The sequence below is a fragment of the Heterodontus francisci genome, chromosome 22 (assembly GCF_036365525.1).
Source record: "Heterodontus francisci isolate sHetFra1 chromosome 22, sHetFra1.hap1, whole genome shotgun sequence".
Lineage (NCBI taxonomy): Eukaryota > Metazoa > Chordata > Chondrichthyes > Heterodontiformes > Heterodontidae > Heterodontus > Heterodontus francisci.
The window spans coordinates 35,301,836-35,321,146 of record NC_090392.1 but is presented as its reverse complement, the minus strand read 5'-3'; the positions used below and the strand labels follow the sequence as shown (position 1 = coordinate 35,321,146).

The window sequence follows — 19,311 nt, the reverse complement described above, 5'->3', positions numbered from 1 at the left end:
CATGCCAAAGACTGGCTGCTTGATAGGTTAATTGGCCATTATAAATTGCCCCTCGTATAGGGAGGTGGTGGGGAAATATAGGGAAGGTGGGGATGTGGTAGGAATATGGAATTCGTGTCGGATTAGTATAAATGGGTGGTCGATGGTCAGCACAGACTCGGTGGGCCGAAGGGCCTGTTTCACTGCTGTATCACCAAACAAAACTAATCGGTCAACGGGATGCTGTTTTTCGAGCTTGTGTTGATGTTCTCTGGAACACTGAGGCAATCCTAGGATAGAGATGTGAGCATGAGAGCAGTGGGCAGTCTTGAAATGGCAGGCAACCGGAAGCTCAGGGTCCTGCTTGCGGACTGAGCCGACGTATTCCGCAAAGCGGTCACCCAGTCTGCGTTTGGTCTCCCCAATAAACATGAATATACATGAATTGGATTTAGGCGCCAGTATGTTGCAAAACAAGAAGAAAGAAAAGCACAAATGCCATTAACTCTGACTTTGCAAATGATTCACTGAAAAATTCTTTCATTTGCTGGAAAAGATGACTATTGTGCATCTGAAAATGGGCACCATGGAATTGTGTTGCATACTGACCTGTTTTCCTATATTTGCCTGTCATCTATGCAATTCAATTTGTGTTGGATATTGCTGAGAATCTCATTTCAAGATGAGGGCACAGATATTATTATAATCCTACTGAAAGCCTAAACCTGGAACAAATACTGTGTTGCATGGATTGCAACGTTTCGAGGGCTGTGCAGCTAAGGTGAGGAAGACAGGAATGATGTGTTTGATGATTGCGTGGAATGCATTGCAAACTTGGGTTACGTTGCTTGATTTCATTCTACACCTTGAAATTCAGAAACAAGTGAGGCACCAGGTGGAAACCAACAGCTGTCTCTGTGGAAGAGGGGACATGGCTTCCTAATCTAACCATTTGAACTCTGCAAACATTCTGCTGGATCTGAACTGCCCTGTATACCAAGGCCAATTTGTATACTATATAAATTGGCATGCCCAGACTATGCAGAGGACTCCAGGTGGGGTCCAACCAGGACATTATATAGCTGCAGTGAAGCTTCGCCCCCATTATATAACTGCCTCTGTTACGCATTCTACTGCGAGGGTAATCACATTGTATGTAGCATCTCAGCAAAATAAGGACTCATTTGATCAAAATAAAGAGTTTAAAAACATAAATATGTGTCAGTGCAATCAGTAAATAATGAGAAATGAAATCCAGAAGTTGGCAAGAATCCCAAGTGGATGTCTTGGTGTGGTTGGGGAAGGGAATCTTTGTCAATGATGGCACACTGTGCATTAACACTGCAGCAGCTGCTGCACCTCTTACAAACTTAGTTTCTTCAGGGAGAGTTTTAAAAAAAGGGAATTGGATAATTGCATGAAAGGAGAGGCAAACAAAAGCAGAGCGAAGGAAGTGGGCCCAAATGGCAAGTCTTTCAAAAAACTGCCATGGTACGATGGCCTGAATGGACTGGCGATGTGTTGTGCACTGCTGATCGGCCATGGCTGGGTCAATACCTCTGCAGCCTTGCGAAATGTCACAGTGGAATTGCATTTGAATGAAACAAGCACCACAAATCGATTAAGACTGTATAGTTTAACAATACTTGCAGCTTCCTCAGCGCTGCAACTGTGTTGAGTTTCTGTAGTGTAGTGGTGATCACGTTTGCCTCACACGCCAAAGGTCCCCAGTTCAAAACTAAGCAGAAACATTTTCAAAACGAACCCAAACTTGTTCGCAAGAAATATGCAATCATTGACATTCCCCATGAACACAACACAATTTCTCAAAGCCCTCTTTCTCTTGCACATTGTGTGCACAATGCCTTGCACTCGCTCCTCTTTCTAGTCCTGATGCTGCAGAAAGTTCCTCAAAACCGAGCAGTGACACTTTATTTGGCTCAGATTAGAATAGAAACCTGCAACACGAGCTTGCGAAGTGACAGCGAATCTTAGTCTCATTTCAGACGAGGCAAAAGCACATCAGCAATTCACTTTCACCAGCTCCACAGTCGTTGAGACAGGGGCACGCTGCAATATTTTGACCCGCACTGTCCAATTACTCGCTGTCAGCAGCAAGTGGCGTCTGCTGCCTCAATCAACAGGTTACTGGCCATCTCGGGGAGGTAAAATAGCACAACCCGGGCCAAATCTCCCCATCAACCAAGCACCGGCTCAGCAAAACGTAGGCACATGATATCCGGGTCACTGAACCTCCGAGCAGCTCTGACAGAACACCCAAGTGACTGAAACTTTCTTTGAGTTGCAATGATGAATCTCCGGTGGAAACAAGTTGGGGGAAATTGCTCCTCCTGAACATTTCTTCTTGGGTAAAAGGGGCAAAAATCCTTTTCAATTTAACCACTGCTGCAGCAGATTCTTGGTGTCTTAAGCACCTTGATAACCCAGCTCTTAACATGCAGCCGCAATTATGACAAGGGGTAAAGGTTCATGACACGCAGAGGGGAAAAAGTTATTTAAGTTATGACAGTCACTCACAGATTTATTAGCGTTTTGTTCAGTCTGTAACAGAGACATACCTGGATTTATTGATGCAGATTAACATAACTATTCAGCGTCACGCAGAGCCGCTCGGAGTACTTTGCCTCCCTTAAAGACGGACACAGCTGATTCTGTAACTGAAGCTAAGGAAACAGGCAGACCTGCCAAATTATCATTTTATTTTGTTCTTCATTCGGCAAGTAACAGGAACACGAACAAGGTGGCGTTGAAAATGAGATGCACTGCGGCTCCGCTCAATATCAAAGCACTCCTTCATATTGAACTGAGGAAGAATATACATGAATAAAAGCAAAATACTGTGGATGCTGGAAATCTGAAAAAAAACAAGAAATTCTGGTAACACTCAGCACGACTGGCAGCATCTGTGGAGACAGAAGCAGAGTTAACATTTCGGCTCAGTGACCCTTCTTCAGAACTGGCAAATATTAGAAATGTCAAAGGTTAGAAGCAAGTAAAGCGGGGGTGGAGCAAGAGATAACAAAGGAGAAGGTGTAGATTGGACAAGGCCACAGAATAGCTGACCAGAAGGTCATGGAGCAAAGGCAAACAATATGTTAATGGTGTGTTGAAAGACAAAGCATTCGTACAGAGAGGACTGTTAATGGACTGAAAATTGAACAGCAGCAAGTAAGAACAGGAAAAAAAACAGTGGGTAAGCAAACTGAACAAACTAAGAAGAAATAAAATAAACATACAAAAAAATGTAAAAAATGTAAAAATGAAAAATAACAAAAAATGAAAGTAAAATGGGGGCCCCGTCATGCTCTGGAATTATTGAACTCAATATTCAGTCCGGCACGCTCTCGTGTGCAGTGGTTCACACCGTAGCCTCACAGCTTCAGCGACCCGCTTTCAATTCTGGGCACTGCCTGCGTGGTGTTTGCAAGTTCTCCCTGTGTCTGCGTGGGATTCCTCTGGGTGCTCCGGTTTCCTCCCACATGCCAAAGACTGGCTGCTTGATAGGTTAATTGGCCATTATAAATTGCCCCTCGTATAGGGAGGTGGTAGGGAAATATAGGGAAGGTGGGGATGTGGTAGGAATATGGAATTCGTGTCGGATTAGTATAAATGGGTGGTCGATGGTCAGCACAGACTCGGTGGGCCGAAGGGCCTGTTTCACTGCTGTATCACCAAACTAAACTAATCGGTCAACGGGATGCTGTTTTTCGAGCTTGTGTTGATGTTCACTGGAACACTGAGGCAATCCCAGGATAGAGATGTGAGCATGAGAGCAGTGGGCAGTCTTGAAATGGCAAGCAACCGGAAGCTCAGGGTCCTGCTTGCGGACTGAGCCGACGTATTCCGCAAAGCGGTCACCCAGTCTGCGTTTGGTCTCCCCAATAAACATGAATATACATGAATTGGATTTAGGCGCCAGTATGTTGCAAAACAAGAAGAAAGAAAAGCACAAATGCCATTAACTCTGACTTTGCAAATGATTCACTGAAAAATTCTTTCATTTGCTGGAAAAGATGACTATTGTGCATCTGAAAATGGGCACCATGGAATTGTATTGCATACTGACCTGTTTTCCTATATTTGCCTGTCATCTATGCAATTCAATTTGTGTTGGATATTGCTGAGAATCTCATTTCAAGATGAGGGCACAGATATTATTATAATCCTACTGAAAGCCTAAACCTGGAACAAATACTGTGTTACATGGATTGCAACGTTTCGAGGGCTGTGCAGCTAAGGTGAGGAAGACAGGAATGATGTGTTTGATGATTGCGTGGAATGCATTGCAAACTTGGGTTACGTTGCTTGATTTCATTCTACACCTTGAAATTCAGAAACAAGTGAGGCACCAGGTGGAAACCAACAGCTGTCTCTGTGGAAGAGGGGACATGGCTTCCTAATCTAACCATTTGAACTCTGCAAACATTCTGCTGGATCTGAACTGCCCTGTATACCAAGGCCAATTTGTATACTATATAGATTGGCATGCCCAGACTATGCAGAGGACTCCAGGTGGGGTCCAACCAGGACATTATATAGCTGCAGTGAAGCTTCGCCCCCATTATATAACTGCCTCTGTTACGCATTCTACTGCGAGGGTAATCACATTGTATGTAGCAACTCAGCAAAATAAGGACTCATTTGATCAAAATAAAGAGTTTAAAAACACAAATATGTGTCAGTGCAATCAGTAAATAATGAGAAATGAAATCCAGAAGTTGGCAAGAATCCCAAGTGGATGTCTTGGTGTGGTTGGGGAAGGGAATCTTTGTCAATGATGGCACACTGTGCATTAACACTGCAGCAGCTGCTGCACCTCTTACAAACTTAGTTTCTTAAGGGAGAGTTTTAAAAAAAGGGAATTGGATAATTGCATGAAAGGAGAGGCAAAGAAAAGCAGAGCTAAGGAAGTGGGCCCCAGCGGCAAGTCTTTGAAAAAACTGGCAATGGTACGATGGCCTGAATGGACTGGCGATGTGTTGTGCACTGCTGATCGTCCATGGCTGGGTCAATACCTCTGCAGCCTTGCGAAATGTCACAGTGGAATTGCATTTCAATGAAACAAGCACCACAAATCGATTAAGACTGTATAGTTTAACAATACTTGCAGCTTCCTCAGCGCTGTAACGTGTTGAGTTTCTGTAGTGTAGTGGTGATCACGTTTGCCACACACGCAAAAGGTCCCCAATTCAAAACTGGGCAGAAACATTTTCAAAACGAACCCAAACTTCTTCGCAAGAAATATGCAATCATTGACATTCCCCATGAACACAACACAATTTCTCAAAGCCCTCTTTCTCTTGCACATTGTGTGCACAATGCCTTGCACTCGCTCCTCTTTCTAGTCCTGATGCTGCAGAAAGTTCCGCAAAACCGAGCAGTGACACTTTATTTGGCTCAGATGAGAATTAGAATTAGAATTAGAATATTACAGCGCAGTACAGGCCCTTCGGCCCTCGATGTTGCGCCGATCATCTGACCTACACTATTCCATTTACATCCATATGTCTATCCAATGACCACTTAAATGCCCTTAAAGTTGGCGAGTCTACTACTGTTGCAGGCAGGGCGTTCCACGCCCCTACTACTCTCTGCGTAAAGAAACTACCTCTGACATCTGTCCTATATCTTTCACCCCTCAACTTAAAGCTCTGTCCCCTCGTGTTTGCCATCCTCATCCGAGGAAAAAGACTCTCACTATCCACCCTATCTAACCCTCTGATTATCTTGTATGTCTCTATTAAGTCACCTCTCCTCCTCCTTCTCTCTAACGAAAACAACCCCAAGTCCCTCAGCCTTTCCTCGTAAGACCTTCCTTCCATACCAGGCAACATCCTAGTAAATCTCCTCTGCACCCTTTCCAAAGCTTCGACATCCTTCCTATAATGCGGTGACCAGAACTGCACGCAATACTCCAGGTGCGGCCTCACCAGAGTTTTGTACAGCTGCATCATGACCCCGTGGCTCTGAAACTCGATCCCCCTACTAATAAAGGCTAACACACCATATGCCTTCTTAACAGCCCTATTAACCTGGGTAGCAACTTTCAGGGATTTATGTACCTGGATACCAAGATCTCTCTGCTCATCTACACTACCAAGAATCTTCCCATTAGCCCAGTACTCTGCATTGCTGTTACTCCTTCCAAAGTGAATCACCTCACACTTCTCCGCATTAAACTCCATTTGCCATCTCTCAGCCCAGCTCTGCAGCCTATCTATGTCCCTCTGTACCCTACAACACCCTTCGACACTATCCACAACTCCACCGACCTTCGTGTCATCCGCAAATTTACTAACCCACCCTTCTACACCCTCATCCAGGTCATTTATAAAAATGACAAACAGCAGTGGCCCCAAAACAGAACCTTGCGGTACACCACTAGTAACTAAACTCCAGGATGAACATTTGCCATCAACCACCACCCTCTGTCTTCTTTCAGCTAGCCAATTTCTGATCCAAAGCTCTAAATCACCTTCAACCCCATACTTGCGTATTTTCTGCAATAGCCTACCGTGGGGAACCTTATCAAACGCCTTACTGAAATCCATATACACCACATCCACGGCTTTACCCTCATCCACCTGTTTGGTCACCTTCTCGAAAAACTCAATAAGGTTTGTGAGGCACGACCTACCTTTCACAAAACCGTGCTGACTATCGCAAATGAACTTATTCTTTTCAAGATGATTATAAATCCTGTCTCTTATAACCTTTTCCAACATTTTACCCACAACCGAAGTAAGGCTCACAGGTCTATAATTACCAGGGCTGTCTCTACTCCCCTTCTTGAACAAGGGGACAACATTTGCTATCCTCCAGTCCTCCGGCACTACTCCTGTCGACAATGACGACTTAAAGATCAACAACAACGGCTCTGCAATCTCCTCCCTGGCTTCCCAGAGAATCCTAGGATAAATCCCATCTGGCCCAGGGGACTTATCTATTTTCACTCTTTCCAAAATTGCTAACACCTCCTCCTTGTGAATCTCAATCCCATCTAGCCTAGTAGGATGTATCTCAGTAATCTCCTCGGCAACATTTTCTTTCTCTACTGTAAATACTGACGAAAAATATTCATTTAACGCTTCGCCTATCTCCTCTGATTCCGCACACAACTTCCCACTACTATCCTTGATTGGCCCTGTTCTAACTCTTATCATTCGTTTATTCCTGATATACCTATAGAAAGCCTTAGGGTTTTCTTTGATCCTATCCGCCAATGACTTCTCGTGTCCTCTCCTTGCTCTTCTTAGCCCTCCATTTAGATCCTTCCTGGCTAGCTTGTAACTCTCAAGCGCCCTAACTGAGCCTTCACGTCTCATCCTAACATAAGCCGCCCTCTTCCTCTTGACAAGCGCTTCAACTTCTTGAGTAAACCACGGCTCCCTTGCTCGACAACTTCCTCCCTGCCTGACAGGTACATACTTATCAAGGACACGCATTAGCTGCTCCTTGAATAAGCTCCACATTTCGTTTGTGCCCATCCCCTGCAGTTTCCTTCCCCATCCTACACATCCTAAATCTTGCCTAATGGCGTCATAATTTCCTTTCCCCCAGCTATAATTCTTGCCCTGCGGTATATACCTGTCCCTGCCCATCGCTAAGGTAAACCTAACCGAATTGTGATCACTATCGCCAAAGTGCTCACCTACATCTAAATCAAACACCTGGCCGGGTTCATTACCCAGTACCAAATCCAATGTGGCATCGCCCCTGGTTGGCCTGTCCACATACTGTGTCAGAAAACCCTCCTGCACACACTGGACAAAAACAGACCCATCTAAAGTACTCGAACTATAGTATTTCCAGTCAATATTTGGAAAGTTAAAGTCCCCCATAACCACTACCCTGTTACTCTCGCTCCTGTCGAGAATCATCTTCGCTATCCTTTCCTCTACATCTCTGGAACTATTCGGAGGTCTATAGAAAACTCCCAACAGGGTGACCTCTCCTCTCCTGTTTCTAACCTCGGCCCAGACTACCTCAGTAGACGAGTCCTCAAACGTCCTTTCTGCCGCTGTAATACTTTCCTTGATTAACAATGCCACACCCCCCCCTCTTTTACCCTCTTCTCTGTTCTTTCTGAAACATCTAAATCCCGGAACCTGCAACATCCATTCCTGCCCCTGCTCTACCCATGTCTCCGAAATGGCCACAACATCAGGATCCCAGGTACCAACCCATGCTGCAAGCTCACCCACCTTATTCCGGATGCTCCTGGCGTTGAAGTAGACACACTTTAAACCAAGTTCTAGCTTGCCAGTGCCCTCTTGCGTCCCTGTAACCTTATCCCCTACCTCACTACTCTCAACAGCCTGTACACTGGCACTGCAATTTAGGTTCCCATTCCCCTGCTGATTTAGTTTAAACCCCCCCGAAGAGCACTAACAAATCTCCCCCCCAGGATATTGGTACCCCTCTGGTTCAGGTGAAGACCATCCTGTTTGTAGAGGTCCCACCTACCCCAGAAAGAGCCCCAATTATCCAGGAAACCAAAACCCTCCCTCCTACACCATCCCTGCAGCCACGTGTTCAACTCCTCTCTCTCCCTATTCCTCTCTTCGCTAGCACGTGGCACAGGCAACAACCCAGAGATAACAACTCTGGTTGTTCTCGCTCTAAGCTTCCACCCGAGCTCCCTGAATTTCTGCCTTAAATCCCCATCTCTCTTCCTACCTATGTCGTTGGTGCCTATGTGGACCATGACTTGGGGGTGCTCCCCCTCCCCCTTAAGGATCCCAAAAACACGATCGGAGACATCACGTACCCTGGCACCTGGGAGGCAACACACCAACCGTGAGTCTCTCTCGTTCCCACAGAACCTCCTATCTGTTCCCCACCTCCTATCTGTTCCCCTTAGCAACACGAGCTTGCTAAGTAACAGCGAATCTTAGTCTCATTTCAGACGAGGCAAAAGCACATCAGCAATTCACTTTCACCAGCTCCACAGTCGTTGAGACAGGGGCACGCTGCAATATTTTGACCCGCACTGTCCAATTACTCGCTGTCAGCAGCAAGAGGCGTCTGCTGCCTCAATCAACAGGTTACTGGCCATCTCGGGGAGGTAAAATAGCACAACCCGGGCCAAATCTCCCCATCAACCAAGCACCGGCTCAGCAAAACGTAGGCACATGATATCCGGGTCACTGAACCTCCGAGCAGCTCTTACAGAACACCCAAGTGACTGAAACTTTCTTTGAGTTGCAATGATGAATCTCCGGTGGAAACAAGTTGGGGGAAATTGCTCCTCCTGAACATTTCTTCTTGGGTAAAAGGGGCAAAAATCCTTTTCAATTTAACCACTGCTGCAGCAGATTCTTGGTGCCTTAAGCACCTTGATAACCCAGCTCTTAACATGCAGCCGCAATTATGACAAGGGGTGAAGGTTCATGACACGCAGAGGGGAAAAAGTTATTTAAGTTATGACAGTCGCTCACAGATTTATTAGCGTTTTGTTCAGTCAGTAACAGAGACATACCTGGATTTATTGATGCAGATTAACATAACTATTCAGCGTCACGCAGAGCCGCTAGGAGTACTTTGCCTCCCTTAAAGACGGACACGGCTGATTCTGTAACTGAAGCTCAGGAAACAGGCAGACCTGCCAAATTATTATTTTATTTTGTTATTCATTCGGCAAGTAACAGGAACACTAACAAGGTGGCGTTGAAAATGAGATTCACTGCGGCTCCGCTCAATATCAAAGCGCTCCTTCATATTGAACCGAGGAAGAATATACATGAATTAAAGCAAAATACTGTGGATGCTGGAAATCTGAAATAAAAACAAGAAATTCTGGAAATACTCAGCACGACTGGCAGCATCTGTGGAGACCGAAGCAGAGTTAACATTTCGGCTCAGTGACCCTTCTTCAGAACTGGCAAATATTAGAAATGTCAAAGGTTAGAAGCAAGTAAAGCGGGGGTGGAGCAAGAGATAACAAAGGAGAAGGTGTAGATTGGACAAGGCCACAGAATAGCTGACCAGAAGGTCATGGAGCAAAGGCAAACAATATGTTAATGGTGTGTTGAAAGACAAAGCATTAGTACAGAGAGGACTGTTAATGGACTGAAAATTGAACAGCAGCAAGTACAAACAGGAAAAAAAACAGTGGGTAAGCAAACTGAACAAACTAAGATGAAATAAAATAAACATACAAAAAAATGTAAAAAATGTAAAAATGAAAAATAACAAAAAATGAAAGTAAAATGGGGGCCCCGTCATGCTCTGGAATTATTGAACTCAATATTCAGCCCGGCACGCTCTCGTGTGCAGTGGTTCACACCGCAGCCTCACAGCTCCAGCGACCCGCTTTCAATTCTGGGCACTGCCTGCGTGGTGTTTGCAAGTTCTCCCTGTGTCTGCGTGGGATTCCTCTGGGTGCTCCGGTTTCCTCCCACATGCCAAAGACTGGCTGCTTGATAGGTTAATTGGCCATTATAAATTGCCCCTCGTATAGGGAGGTGGTAGGGAAATATTGGGAAGGAGGGGATGTGGTAGGAATATGGAATTCGTGTCGGATTAGTATAAATGGGTGGTCGATGGTCAGCACAGACTCGGTGGGCCGAAGGGCCTGTTTCACTGCTGTATCACCAAACTAAACTAATCGGTCAACGGGATGCTGTTTTTCGAGCTTGTGTTGATGTTCACTGGAACACTGAGGCAATCCCAGGATAGAGATGTGAGCATGAGAGCAGTGGGCAGTCTTGAAATGGCAAGCAACCGGAAGCTCAGGGTCCTGCTTGCGGACTGAGCCGACGTATTCCGCAAAGCGGTCACCCAGTCTGCGTTTGGTCTCCCCAATAAACATGAATATACATGAATTGGATTTAGGCGCCAGTATGTTGCAAAACAAGAAGAAAGAAAAGCACAAATGCCATTAACTCTGACTTTGCAAATGATTCACTGAAAAATTCTTTCATTTGCTGGAAAAGATGACTATTGTGCATCTGAAAATGGGCACCATGGAATTGTGTTGCATACTGACCTGTTTTCCTATATTTGCCTGTCATCTATGCAATTCAATTTGTGTTGGATATTGCTGAGAATCTCATTTCAAGATGAGGGCACAGATATTATTATAATCCTACTGAAAGCATAAACCTGGAACAGATACTGTGTTACATGGATTGCAACGTTTCGAGGGCTGTGCAGCTAAGGTGAGGAAGACAGGAATGATGTGTTTGATGATTGCGTGGAATGCATTGCAAACTTGGGTTACGTTGCTTGATTTCATTCTACACCTTGAAATTCAGAAACAAGTGAGGCACCAGGTGGAAACCAACAGCTGTCTCTGTGGAAGAGGGGACATGGCTTCCTAATCTAACCATTTGAACTCTGCAAACATTCTGCTGGATCTGAACTGCCCTGTATACCAAGGCCAATTTGTATACTATATAGATTGGCATGCCCAGACTATGCAGAGGACTCCAGGTGGGGTCCAACCAGGACATTATATAGCTGCAGTGAAGCTTCGCCCCCATTATATAACTGCCTCTGTTACGCATTCTACTGCGAGGGTAATCACATTGTATGTAGCAACTCAGCAAAATAAGGACTCATTTGATCAAAATAAAGAGTTTAAAAACACAAATATGTGTCAGTGCAATCAGTAAATAATGAGAAATGAAATCCAGAACTTGGCAAGAATCCCAAGTGGATGTCTTGGTGTGGTTGGGGAAGGGAATCTTTGTCAATGATGGCACACTGCATTAACACTGCAGCAGCTGCTGCACCTCTTACAAACTTAGTTTCTTAAGGGAGAGTTTTAAAAAAAGGGAATTGGCTAATGGCATGAAAGGAGAGGCAAAGAAAAGCAGAGCTAAGGAAGTGGGCCCAAGTGGCAAGTCTTTGAAAAAACTGGCAATGGTACGATGGCCTGAATGGACTGGCGATGTGTTGTGCACTGCTGATCGTCCATGGCTGGGTCAATACCTCTGCAGCCTTGCGAAATGTCACAGTTAAATTGCATTTCAATGAAACAAGCACCACAAATCGATTAAGACTGTATTGTTTAACAATACTTGTAGCTTCCTGAACGCTGCAATTGTGTTGAGTTTCTGTAGTGTAGTGGTGATCACGTTTGCCTCACACGCAAAAGGTCATCAGTTCAAAACTGGGCAGAAACATATTCAAAACTAACCCAAACTTCTTCGCAAGAAATATGCAATCATTGACATTCCCCATGAACACAACACAATTTCTCAAATCCCTCTTTCTCTTGCACATTGTGTGCACAATGCCTTGCACTCGCTCCTCTTTCTAGTCCTGATGCTGCAGAAAGTTCCTCAAAACCGAGCAGTGACACTTTATTTGGCTCAGATGAGAATAGAAACCTGCAACACGAGCTTGCTAAGTAACAGCGAATCTTAGTCTCATTTCAGACGAGGCAAAAGCACATCAGCAATTCACTTTCACCAGCTCCACAGTCGTTGAGACAGGGGCACGCTGCAATATTTTGACCCGCACTGTCCAATTACTCGCTGTCAGCAGCAAGTGGCGTCTGCTGCCTCAATCAACAGGTTACTGGCCATCTCGGGGAGGTAAAATAGCACAACCCGGGCCAAATCTCCCCATAAACCAAGCACCGGCTCAGCAAAACGTAGGCACATGATATCCGGGTCACTGAACCTCCGAGCAGCTCTGACAGAACACCCAAGTGACTGAAACTTTCTTTGAGTTGCAATGATGAATCTCCGGTGGAAACAAGTTGGGGGAAATTGCTCCTCCTGAACATTTCTTCTTGGGTAAAAGGGGCAAAAATCCTTTTCAATTTAACCACTGCTGCAGCAGATTCTTGGTGTCTTAAGCACCTTGATAACCCAGCTCTTAACATGCAGCCGCAATTATTACAAGGGGTGAAGGTTCATGACACGCAGAGGGGAAAAAGTTATTTAAGTTATGACAGTCGCTCACAGATTTATTAGCGTTTTGTTCAGTCAGTAACAGAGACATACCTGGATTTATTGATGCAGATTAACATAACTATTCAGCGTCACGCAGAGCCGCTAGGAGTACTTTGCCTCCCTTAAAGATGGACACGGCTGATTCTGTAAGTGAAGCTAAGGAAACAGGCAGACCTGCCAAATTATTATTTTATTTTGTTCTTCATTCGGAAAGTAACAGGAACACTAACAAGGTGGCGTTGAAAATGAGATGCACTGCGGCTCCGCTCAATATCAAAGCGCTCCTTCATATTGAACCGAGGAAGAATATACATGAATAAAAGCAAAATACTGTGGATGCTGGAAATCTGAAATAAAAACAAGAAATTCTGGAAATACTCAGCACGACTGGCAGCATCTGTGGAGACAGAAGCAGAGTTAACATTTCGGCTCAGTGACCCTTCTTCAGAACTGGCAAATATTAGAAATGTCAAAGGTTAGAAGCAAGTAAAGCGGGGGTGGAGCAAGAGATAACAAAGGAGAAGGTGTAGATTGGACAAGGCCACAGAATAGCTGACCAGAAGGTCATGGAGCAAAGGCAAACAATATGTTAATGGTGTGTTGAAAGACAAAGCATTAGTACAGAGAGGACTGTTAATGCACTGAAAATTGAACAGCAGCAAGTACAAACAGGAAAAAAAAACAGTGGGTAAGCAAACTGAACAAACTAAGATGAAATAAAATAAACATACAAAAAAATGTAAAAAATGTAAAAATGAAAAATAACAAAAAATGAAAGTAAAATGGGGGCCCCGTCATGCTCTGGAATTATTGAACTCAATATTCAGTCCGGCACGCTCTCGTGTGCAGTGGTTCACACCGCAGCCTCACAGCTCCAGCGACCCGCTTTCAATTCTGGGCACTGCCTGCGTGGTGTTTGCAAGTTCTCCCTGTGTCTGCGTGGGATTCCTCTGGGTGCTCCGGTTTCCTCCCACATGCCAAAGACTGGCTGCTTGATAGGTTAATTGGCCATTATAAATTGCCCCTCGTATAGGGAGGTGGCAGGGAAATATAGGGAAGGTGGGGATGTGGTAGGAATATGGAATTCGTGTCGGATTAGCATAAATGGGTGGTCGATGGTCAGCACAGACTCGGTGGGCCGAAGGGCCTGTTTCACTGCTGTATCACCAAACTAAACTAATCGGTCAACGGGATGCTGTTTTTCGAGCTTGTGTTGATGTTCACTGGAACGCTGAGGCAATCCCAGGATAGAGATGTGAGCATGAGAGCAGTGGGCAGTCTTGAAATGGCAAGCAACCGGAAGCTCAGGGTCCTGCTTGCGGACTGAGCCGACGTATTCCGCAACGCGGTCACCCAGTCTGCGTTTGGTCTCCCCAATAAACATGAATATACATGAATTGGATTTAGGCGCCAGTATGTTGCAAAACAAGAAGAAAGAAAAGCACAAATGCCATTAACTCTGACTTTGCAAATGATTCACTGAAAAATTCTTTCATTTGCTGGAAAAGATGACTATTGTGCATCTGAAAATGGGCACCATGGAATTGTGTTGCATACTGACCTGTTTTCCTATATTTGCCTGTCATCTATGCAATTCAATTTGTGTTGGATATTGCTGAGAATCTCATTTCAAGATGAGGGCACAGATATTATTATAATCCTACTGAAAGCATAAACCTGGAACAAATACTGTGTTACATGGATTGCAACGTTTCGAGGGCTGTGCAGCTAAGGTGAGGAAGACAGGAATGATGTGTTTGATGATTGCGTGGAATGCATTGCAAACTTGGGTTACGTTGCTTGATTTCATTCTACACCTTGAAATTCAGAAACAAGTGAGGCACCAGGTGGAAACCAACAGCTGTCTCTGTGGAAGAGGGGACATGGCTTCCTAATCTAACCATTTGAACTCTGCAAACATTCTGCTGGATCTGAACTGCCCTGTAAACCAAGGCCAATTTGTATACTATATAGATTGGCATGCCCAGACTATGCAGAGGACTCCAGGTGGGGTCCAACCAGGACATTATATAGCTGCAGTGAAGCTTCGCCCCCATTATATAACTGCCTCTGTTACGCATTCTACTGCGAGGGTAATCACATTGTATGTAGCAACTCAGCAAAATAAGGACTCATTTGATCAAAATAAAGAGTTTAAAAACACAAATATGTGTCAGTGCAATCAGTAAATAATGAGAAATGAAATCCAGAAGTTGGCAAGAATCCCAAGTGGATGTCTTGGTGTGGTTGGGGAAGGGAATCTTTGTCAATGATGGCACACTGTGCATTAACACTGCAGCAGCTGCTGCACCTCTTACAAACTTAGTTTCTTAAGGGAGAGTTTTAAAAAAAGGGAATTGGATAATTGCATGAAAGGAGAGGCAAAGAAAAGCAGAGCTAAGGAAGTGGGCCCAAGTGGCAAGTCTTTGAAAAAACTGGCAATGGTACGATGGCCTGAATGGACTGGCGATGTGTTGTGCACTGCTGATCGTCCATGGCTGGGTCAATACCTCTGCAGCCTTGCGAAATGTCACAGTGGAATTGCATTTCAATGAAACAAGCACCACAAATCGATTAAGACTGTATAGTTTAACAATACTTGCAGCTTCCTCAGCGCTATAACGCGTTGAGTTTCTGTAGTGTAGTGGTGATCACGTTTGCCTAACACGCAAAAGGTCCCCAGTTCAAAACTGGGCAGAAACATTTTCAAAACGAACCCAAACTTCTTCGCAAGAAATATGCAATCATTGACATTCCCCATGAACACAACACAATTTCTCAAAGCCCTCTTTCTCTTGCACATTGTGTGCACAATGCCTTGCACTCGCTCCTCTTTCTAGTCCTGATGCTGTAGAAAGTTCCGCAAAACCGAGCAGTGACACTTTATTTGGCTCAGATGAGAATAGAAACATGCAACCCGAGCTTGCTAAGTAACAGCGAATCTTAGTCTCATTTCAGACGAGGCAAAAGCACATCAGCAATTCACTTTCACCAGCTCCACAGTCGTTGAGACAGGGGCACGCTGCAATATTTTGACCCGCACTGTCCAATTACTCGCTGTCAGAAGCAAGTGGCGTCTGCTGCCTCAATCAACAGGTTACTGGCCATCTCGGGGAACTAAAATAGCACAACCCGGGCCAAATCTCCCCATCAACCAAGCACCGGCTCAGCAAAACGTAGGCACATGATATCCGGGTCACTGAACCTCCGAGCAGCTCTTACAGAACACCCAAGTGACTGAAACTTTCTTTGAGTTGCAATGATGAATCTCCGGTGGAAACAAGTTGGGGGAAATTGCTCCTCCTGAACATTTCTTCTTGGGTAAAAGGGGCAAAAATCCTTTTCAATTTAACCACTGCTGCAGCAGATTCTTGGTGTCTTAAGCACCTTGATAACCCAGCTCTTAACATGCAGCCGCAATTATGACAAGGGGTGAAGGTTCATGACACGCAGAGGGGAAAAAGTTATTTAAGTTATGACAGTCGCTCACAGATTTGTTAGCGTTTTGTTCAGTCAGTAACAGAGACATACCTGGATTTATTGATGCAGATTAACATAACTATTCAGCGTCACGCAGAGCCGCTGGGAGTACTTTGCCTCCCTTAAAGACGGACACGGCTGATTCTGTAACTGAAGCTAAGGAAACAGGCAGACCTGCCAAATTATTATTTTATTTTGTTCTTCATTCGGCAAGTAACAGGAACACTAACAAGGTGGCGTTGAAAATGAGATGCACTGCGGCTCCGCTCAATATCAAAGCGCTCCTTCATATTGAACCGAGGAAGAATATCAATGAATTAAAGCAAAATACTGTGGATGCTGGAAATCTGAAATAAAAACAAGAAATTCTGGAAATACTCAGCACGACTGGCAGCATCTGTGGAGACAGAAGCAGAGTTAACATTTCGGCTCAGTGACCCTTCTTCAGAACTGGCAAATATTAGAAATGTCAAAGGTTAGAAGCAAGTAAAGCGGGGGTGGAGCAAGAGATAACAAAGGAGAAGGTGTAGATTGGACAAGGCCACAGAATAGCTGACCAGAAGGTCATGGAGCAAAGGCAAACAATATGTTAATGGTGTGTTGAAAGACAAAGCATTAGTACAGAGAGGACTGTTAATGGACTGAAAATTGAACAGCAGCAAGTACAAACAGGAAAAAAAACAGTGGATAAGCAAACTGAACAAACTAAGATGAAATAAAATAAACATACAAAAAAATGTAAAAAATGTAAAAATGAAAAATAACAAAAAATGAAAGTAAAATGGGGGCCCCGTCATGCTCTGGAATTTTTGAACTCAATATTCAGTCCGGCACGCTCTCGTGTGCAGTGGTTCACACCGCAGCCTCACAGCTCCAGCGACCCGCTTTCAATTCTGGGCACTGCCTGCGTGGTGTTTGCAAGTTCTCCCTGTGTCTGCGTGGGATTCCTCTGGGTGCTCCGGTTTCCTCCCACATGCCAAAGACTGGCTGCTTGATAGGTTAATTGGCCATTATAAATTGCCCCTCGTATAGGGAGGTGGCAGGGAAATATAGGGAAGGTGGGGATGTGGTAGGAATATGGAATTCGTGTCGGATTAGCATAAATGGGTGGTCGATGGTCAGCACAGACTCGGTGGGCCGAAGGGCCTGTTTCACTGCTGTATCACCAAACTAAACTAATCGGTCAACGGGATGCTGTTTTTCGAGCTTGTGTTGATGTTCACTGGAACGCTGAGGCAATCCCAGGATAGAGATGTGAGCATGAGAGCAGTGGGCAGTCTTGAAATGGCAAGCAACCGGAAGCTCAGGGTCCTGCTTGCGGACTGAGCCGACGTATTCCGCAACGCGGTCACCCAGTCTGCGTTTGGTCTCCCCAATAAACATGAATATACATGAATTGGATTTAGGCGCCAGTATGTTGCAAAACAAGAAGAAAGAAAAGCACAAATGCCATTAACTCTGACTTTGCAAATGATTCACTGAAAAATTCTTTCATTTGCTGGAAAAGATGACTATTGTGCATCTGAAAATGGGCACCATGTAATTGTGTTGCATACTGACCTGTTTTCCTATATTTGCCTGTCATCTATGCAATTCAATTTGTGTTGGATATTGCTGAGAATCTCATTTCAAGATGAGGGCACAGATATTATTATAATCCTACTGAAAGCATAAACCTGGAACAAATACTGTGTTACATGGATTGCAACGTTTCGAGGGCTGTGCAGCTAAGGTGAGGAAGACAGGAATGATGTGTTTGATGATTGCGTGGAATGCATTGCAAACTTGGGTTACGTTGCTTGATTTCATTCTACACCTTGAAATTCAGAAACAAGTGAGGCACCAGGTGGAAACCAACAGCTGTCTCTGTGGAAGAGGGGACATGGCTTCCTAATCTAACCATTTGAACTCTGCAAACATTCTGCTGGATCTGAACTGCCCTGTAAACCAAGGCCAATTTGTATACTATATAGATTGGCATGCCCAGACTATGCAGAGGACTCCAGGTGGGGTCCAACCAGGACATTATATAGCTGCAGTGAAGCTTCGCCCCCATTATATAACTGCCTCTGTTACGCATTCTACTGCGAGGGTAATCACATTGTATGTAGCAACTCAGCAAAATAAGGACTCATTTGATCAAAATAAAGAGTTTAAAAACACAAATATGTGTCAGTGCAATCAGTAAATAATGAGAAATGAAATCCAGAAGTTGGCAAGAATCCCAAGTGGATGTCTTGGTGTGGTTGGGGAAGGGAATCTTTGTCAATGATGGCACACTGTGCATTAACACTGCAGCAGCTGCTGCACCTCTTACAAACTTAGTTTCTTAAGGGAGAGTTTTAAAAAAAGGGAATTGGATAATTGCATGAAAGGAGAGGCAAAGAAAAGCAGAGCTAAGGAAGTGGGCACAAGTGGCAAGTCTTTGAAAAAACTGGCAATGGTACGATGGCCTGAATGGACTGGCGATGTGTTGTGCACTGCTGATCGTCCATGGCTGGGTCAATACCTCTGCAGCCTTGCGAAATGTCACAGTGGAATTGCATTTCAATGAAACAAGCACCACAAATCGATTAAGACTGTATAGTTTAACAATACTTGCAGCTTCCTCAGCGCTGTAACGCGTTGAGTTTCTGTAGTGTAGTGGTGATCACGTTTGCCTAACACGCAAAAGGTCCCCAGTTCAAAACTGGGCAGAAACATTTTCAAAACGAACCCAAACTTCTTCGCAAGAAATATGCAATCATTGACATTCCCCATGAACACAACACAATTTCTCAAAGCCCTCTTTCTCTTGCACATTGTGTGCACAATGCCTTGCACTCGCTCCTCTTTCTAGTCCTGATGCTGTCGAAAGTTCCGCAAAACCGAGCAGTGACACTTTATTTGGCTCAGATGAGAATAGAAACATGCAACCCGAGCT

The 19,311-nt window shown here is 44.6% G+C and overlaps 4 non-coding genes across 4 annotated transcripts; all 4 read left to right on the top strand.

Moving 5' to 3' along the window:
- Nucleotides 1–5,135: 5,135 nt before the first annotated feature.
- Nucleotides 5,136–5,208, top strand: trnav-cac (transfer RNA valine (anticodon CAC)). Its single transcript has one exon. It is a non-coding gene; the product is annotated as a tRNA-Val (tRNA).
- Nucleotides 5,209–12,058: 6,850 nt separating this feature from the next.
- trnav-cac (transfer RNA valine (anticodon CAC)) lies at nt 12,059–12,131 on the top strand. Its single transcript has one exon. It is a non-coding gene; the product is annotated as a tRNA-Val (tRNA).
- A 3,407-nt stretch (nt 12,132–15,538) lies between these two features.
- On the top strand, nt 15,539–15,611 carry trnav-aac (transfer RNA valine (anticodon AAC)). Its single transcript has one exon. It is a non-coding gene; the product is annotated as a tRNA-Val (tRNA).
- A 3,406-nt stretch (nt 15,612–19,017) lies between these two features.
- On the top strand, nt 19,018–19,090 carry trnav-aac (transfer RNA valine (anticodon AAC)). Its single transcript has one exon. It is a non-coding gene; the product is annotated as a tRNA-Val (tRNA).
- The last annotated feature ends 221 nt before the right edge of the window (nt 19,091–19,311 follow it).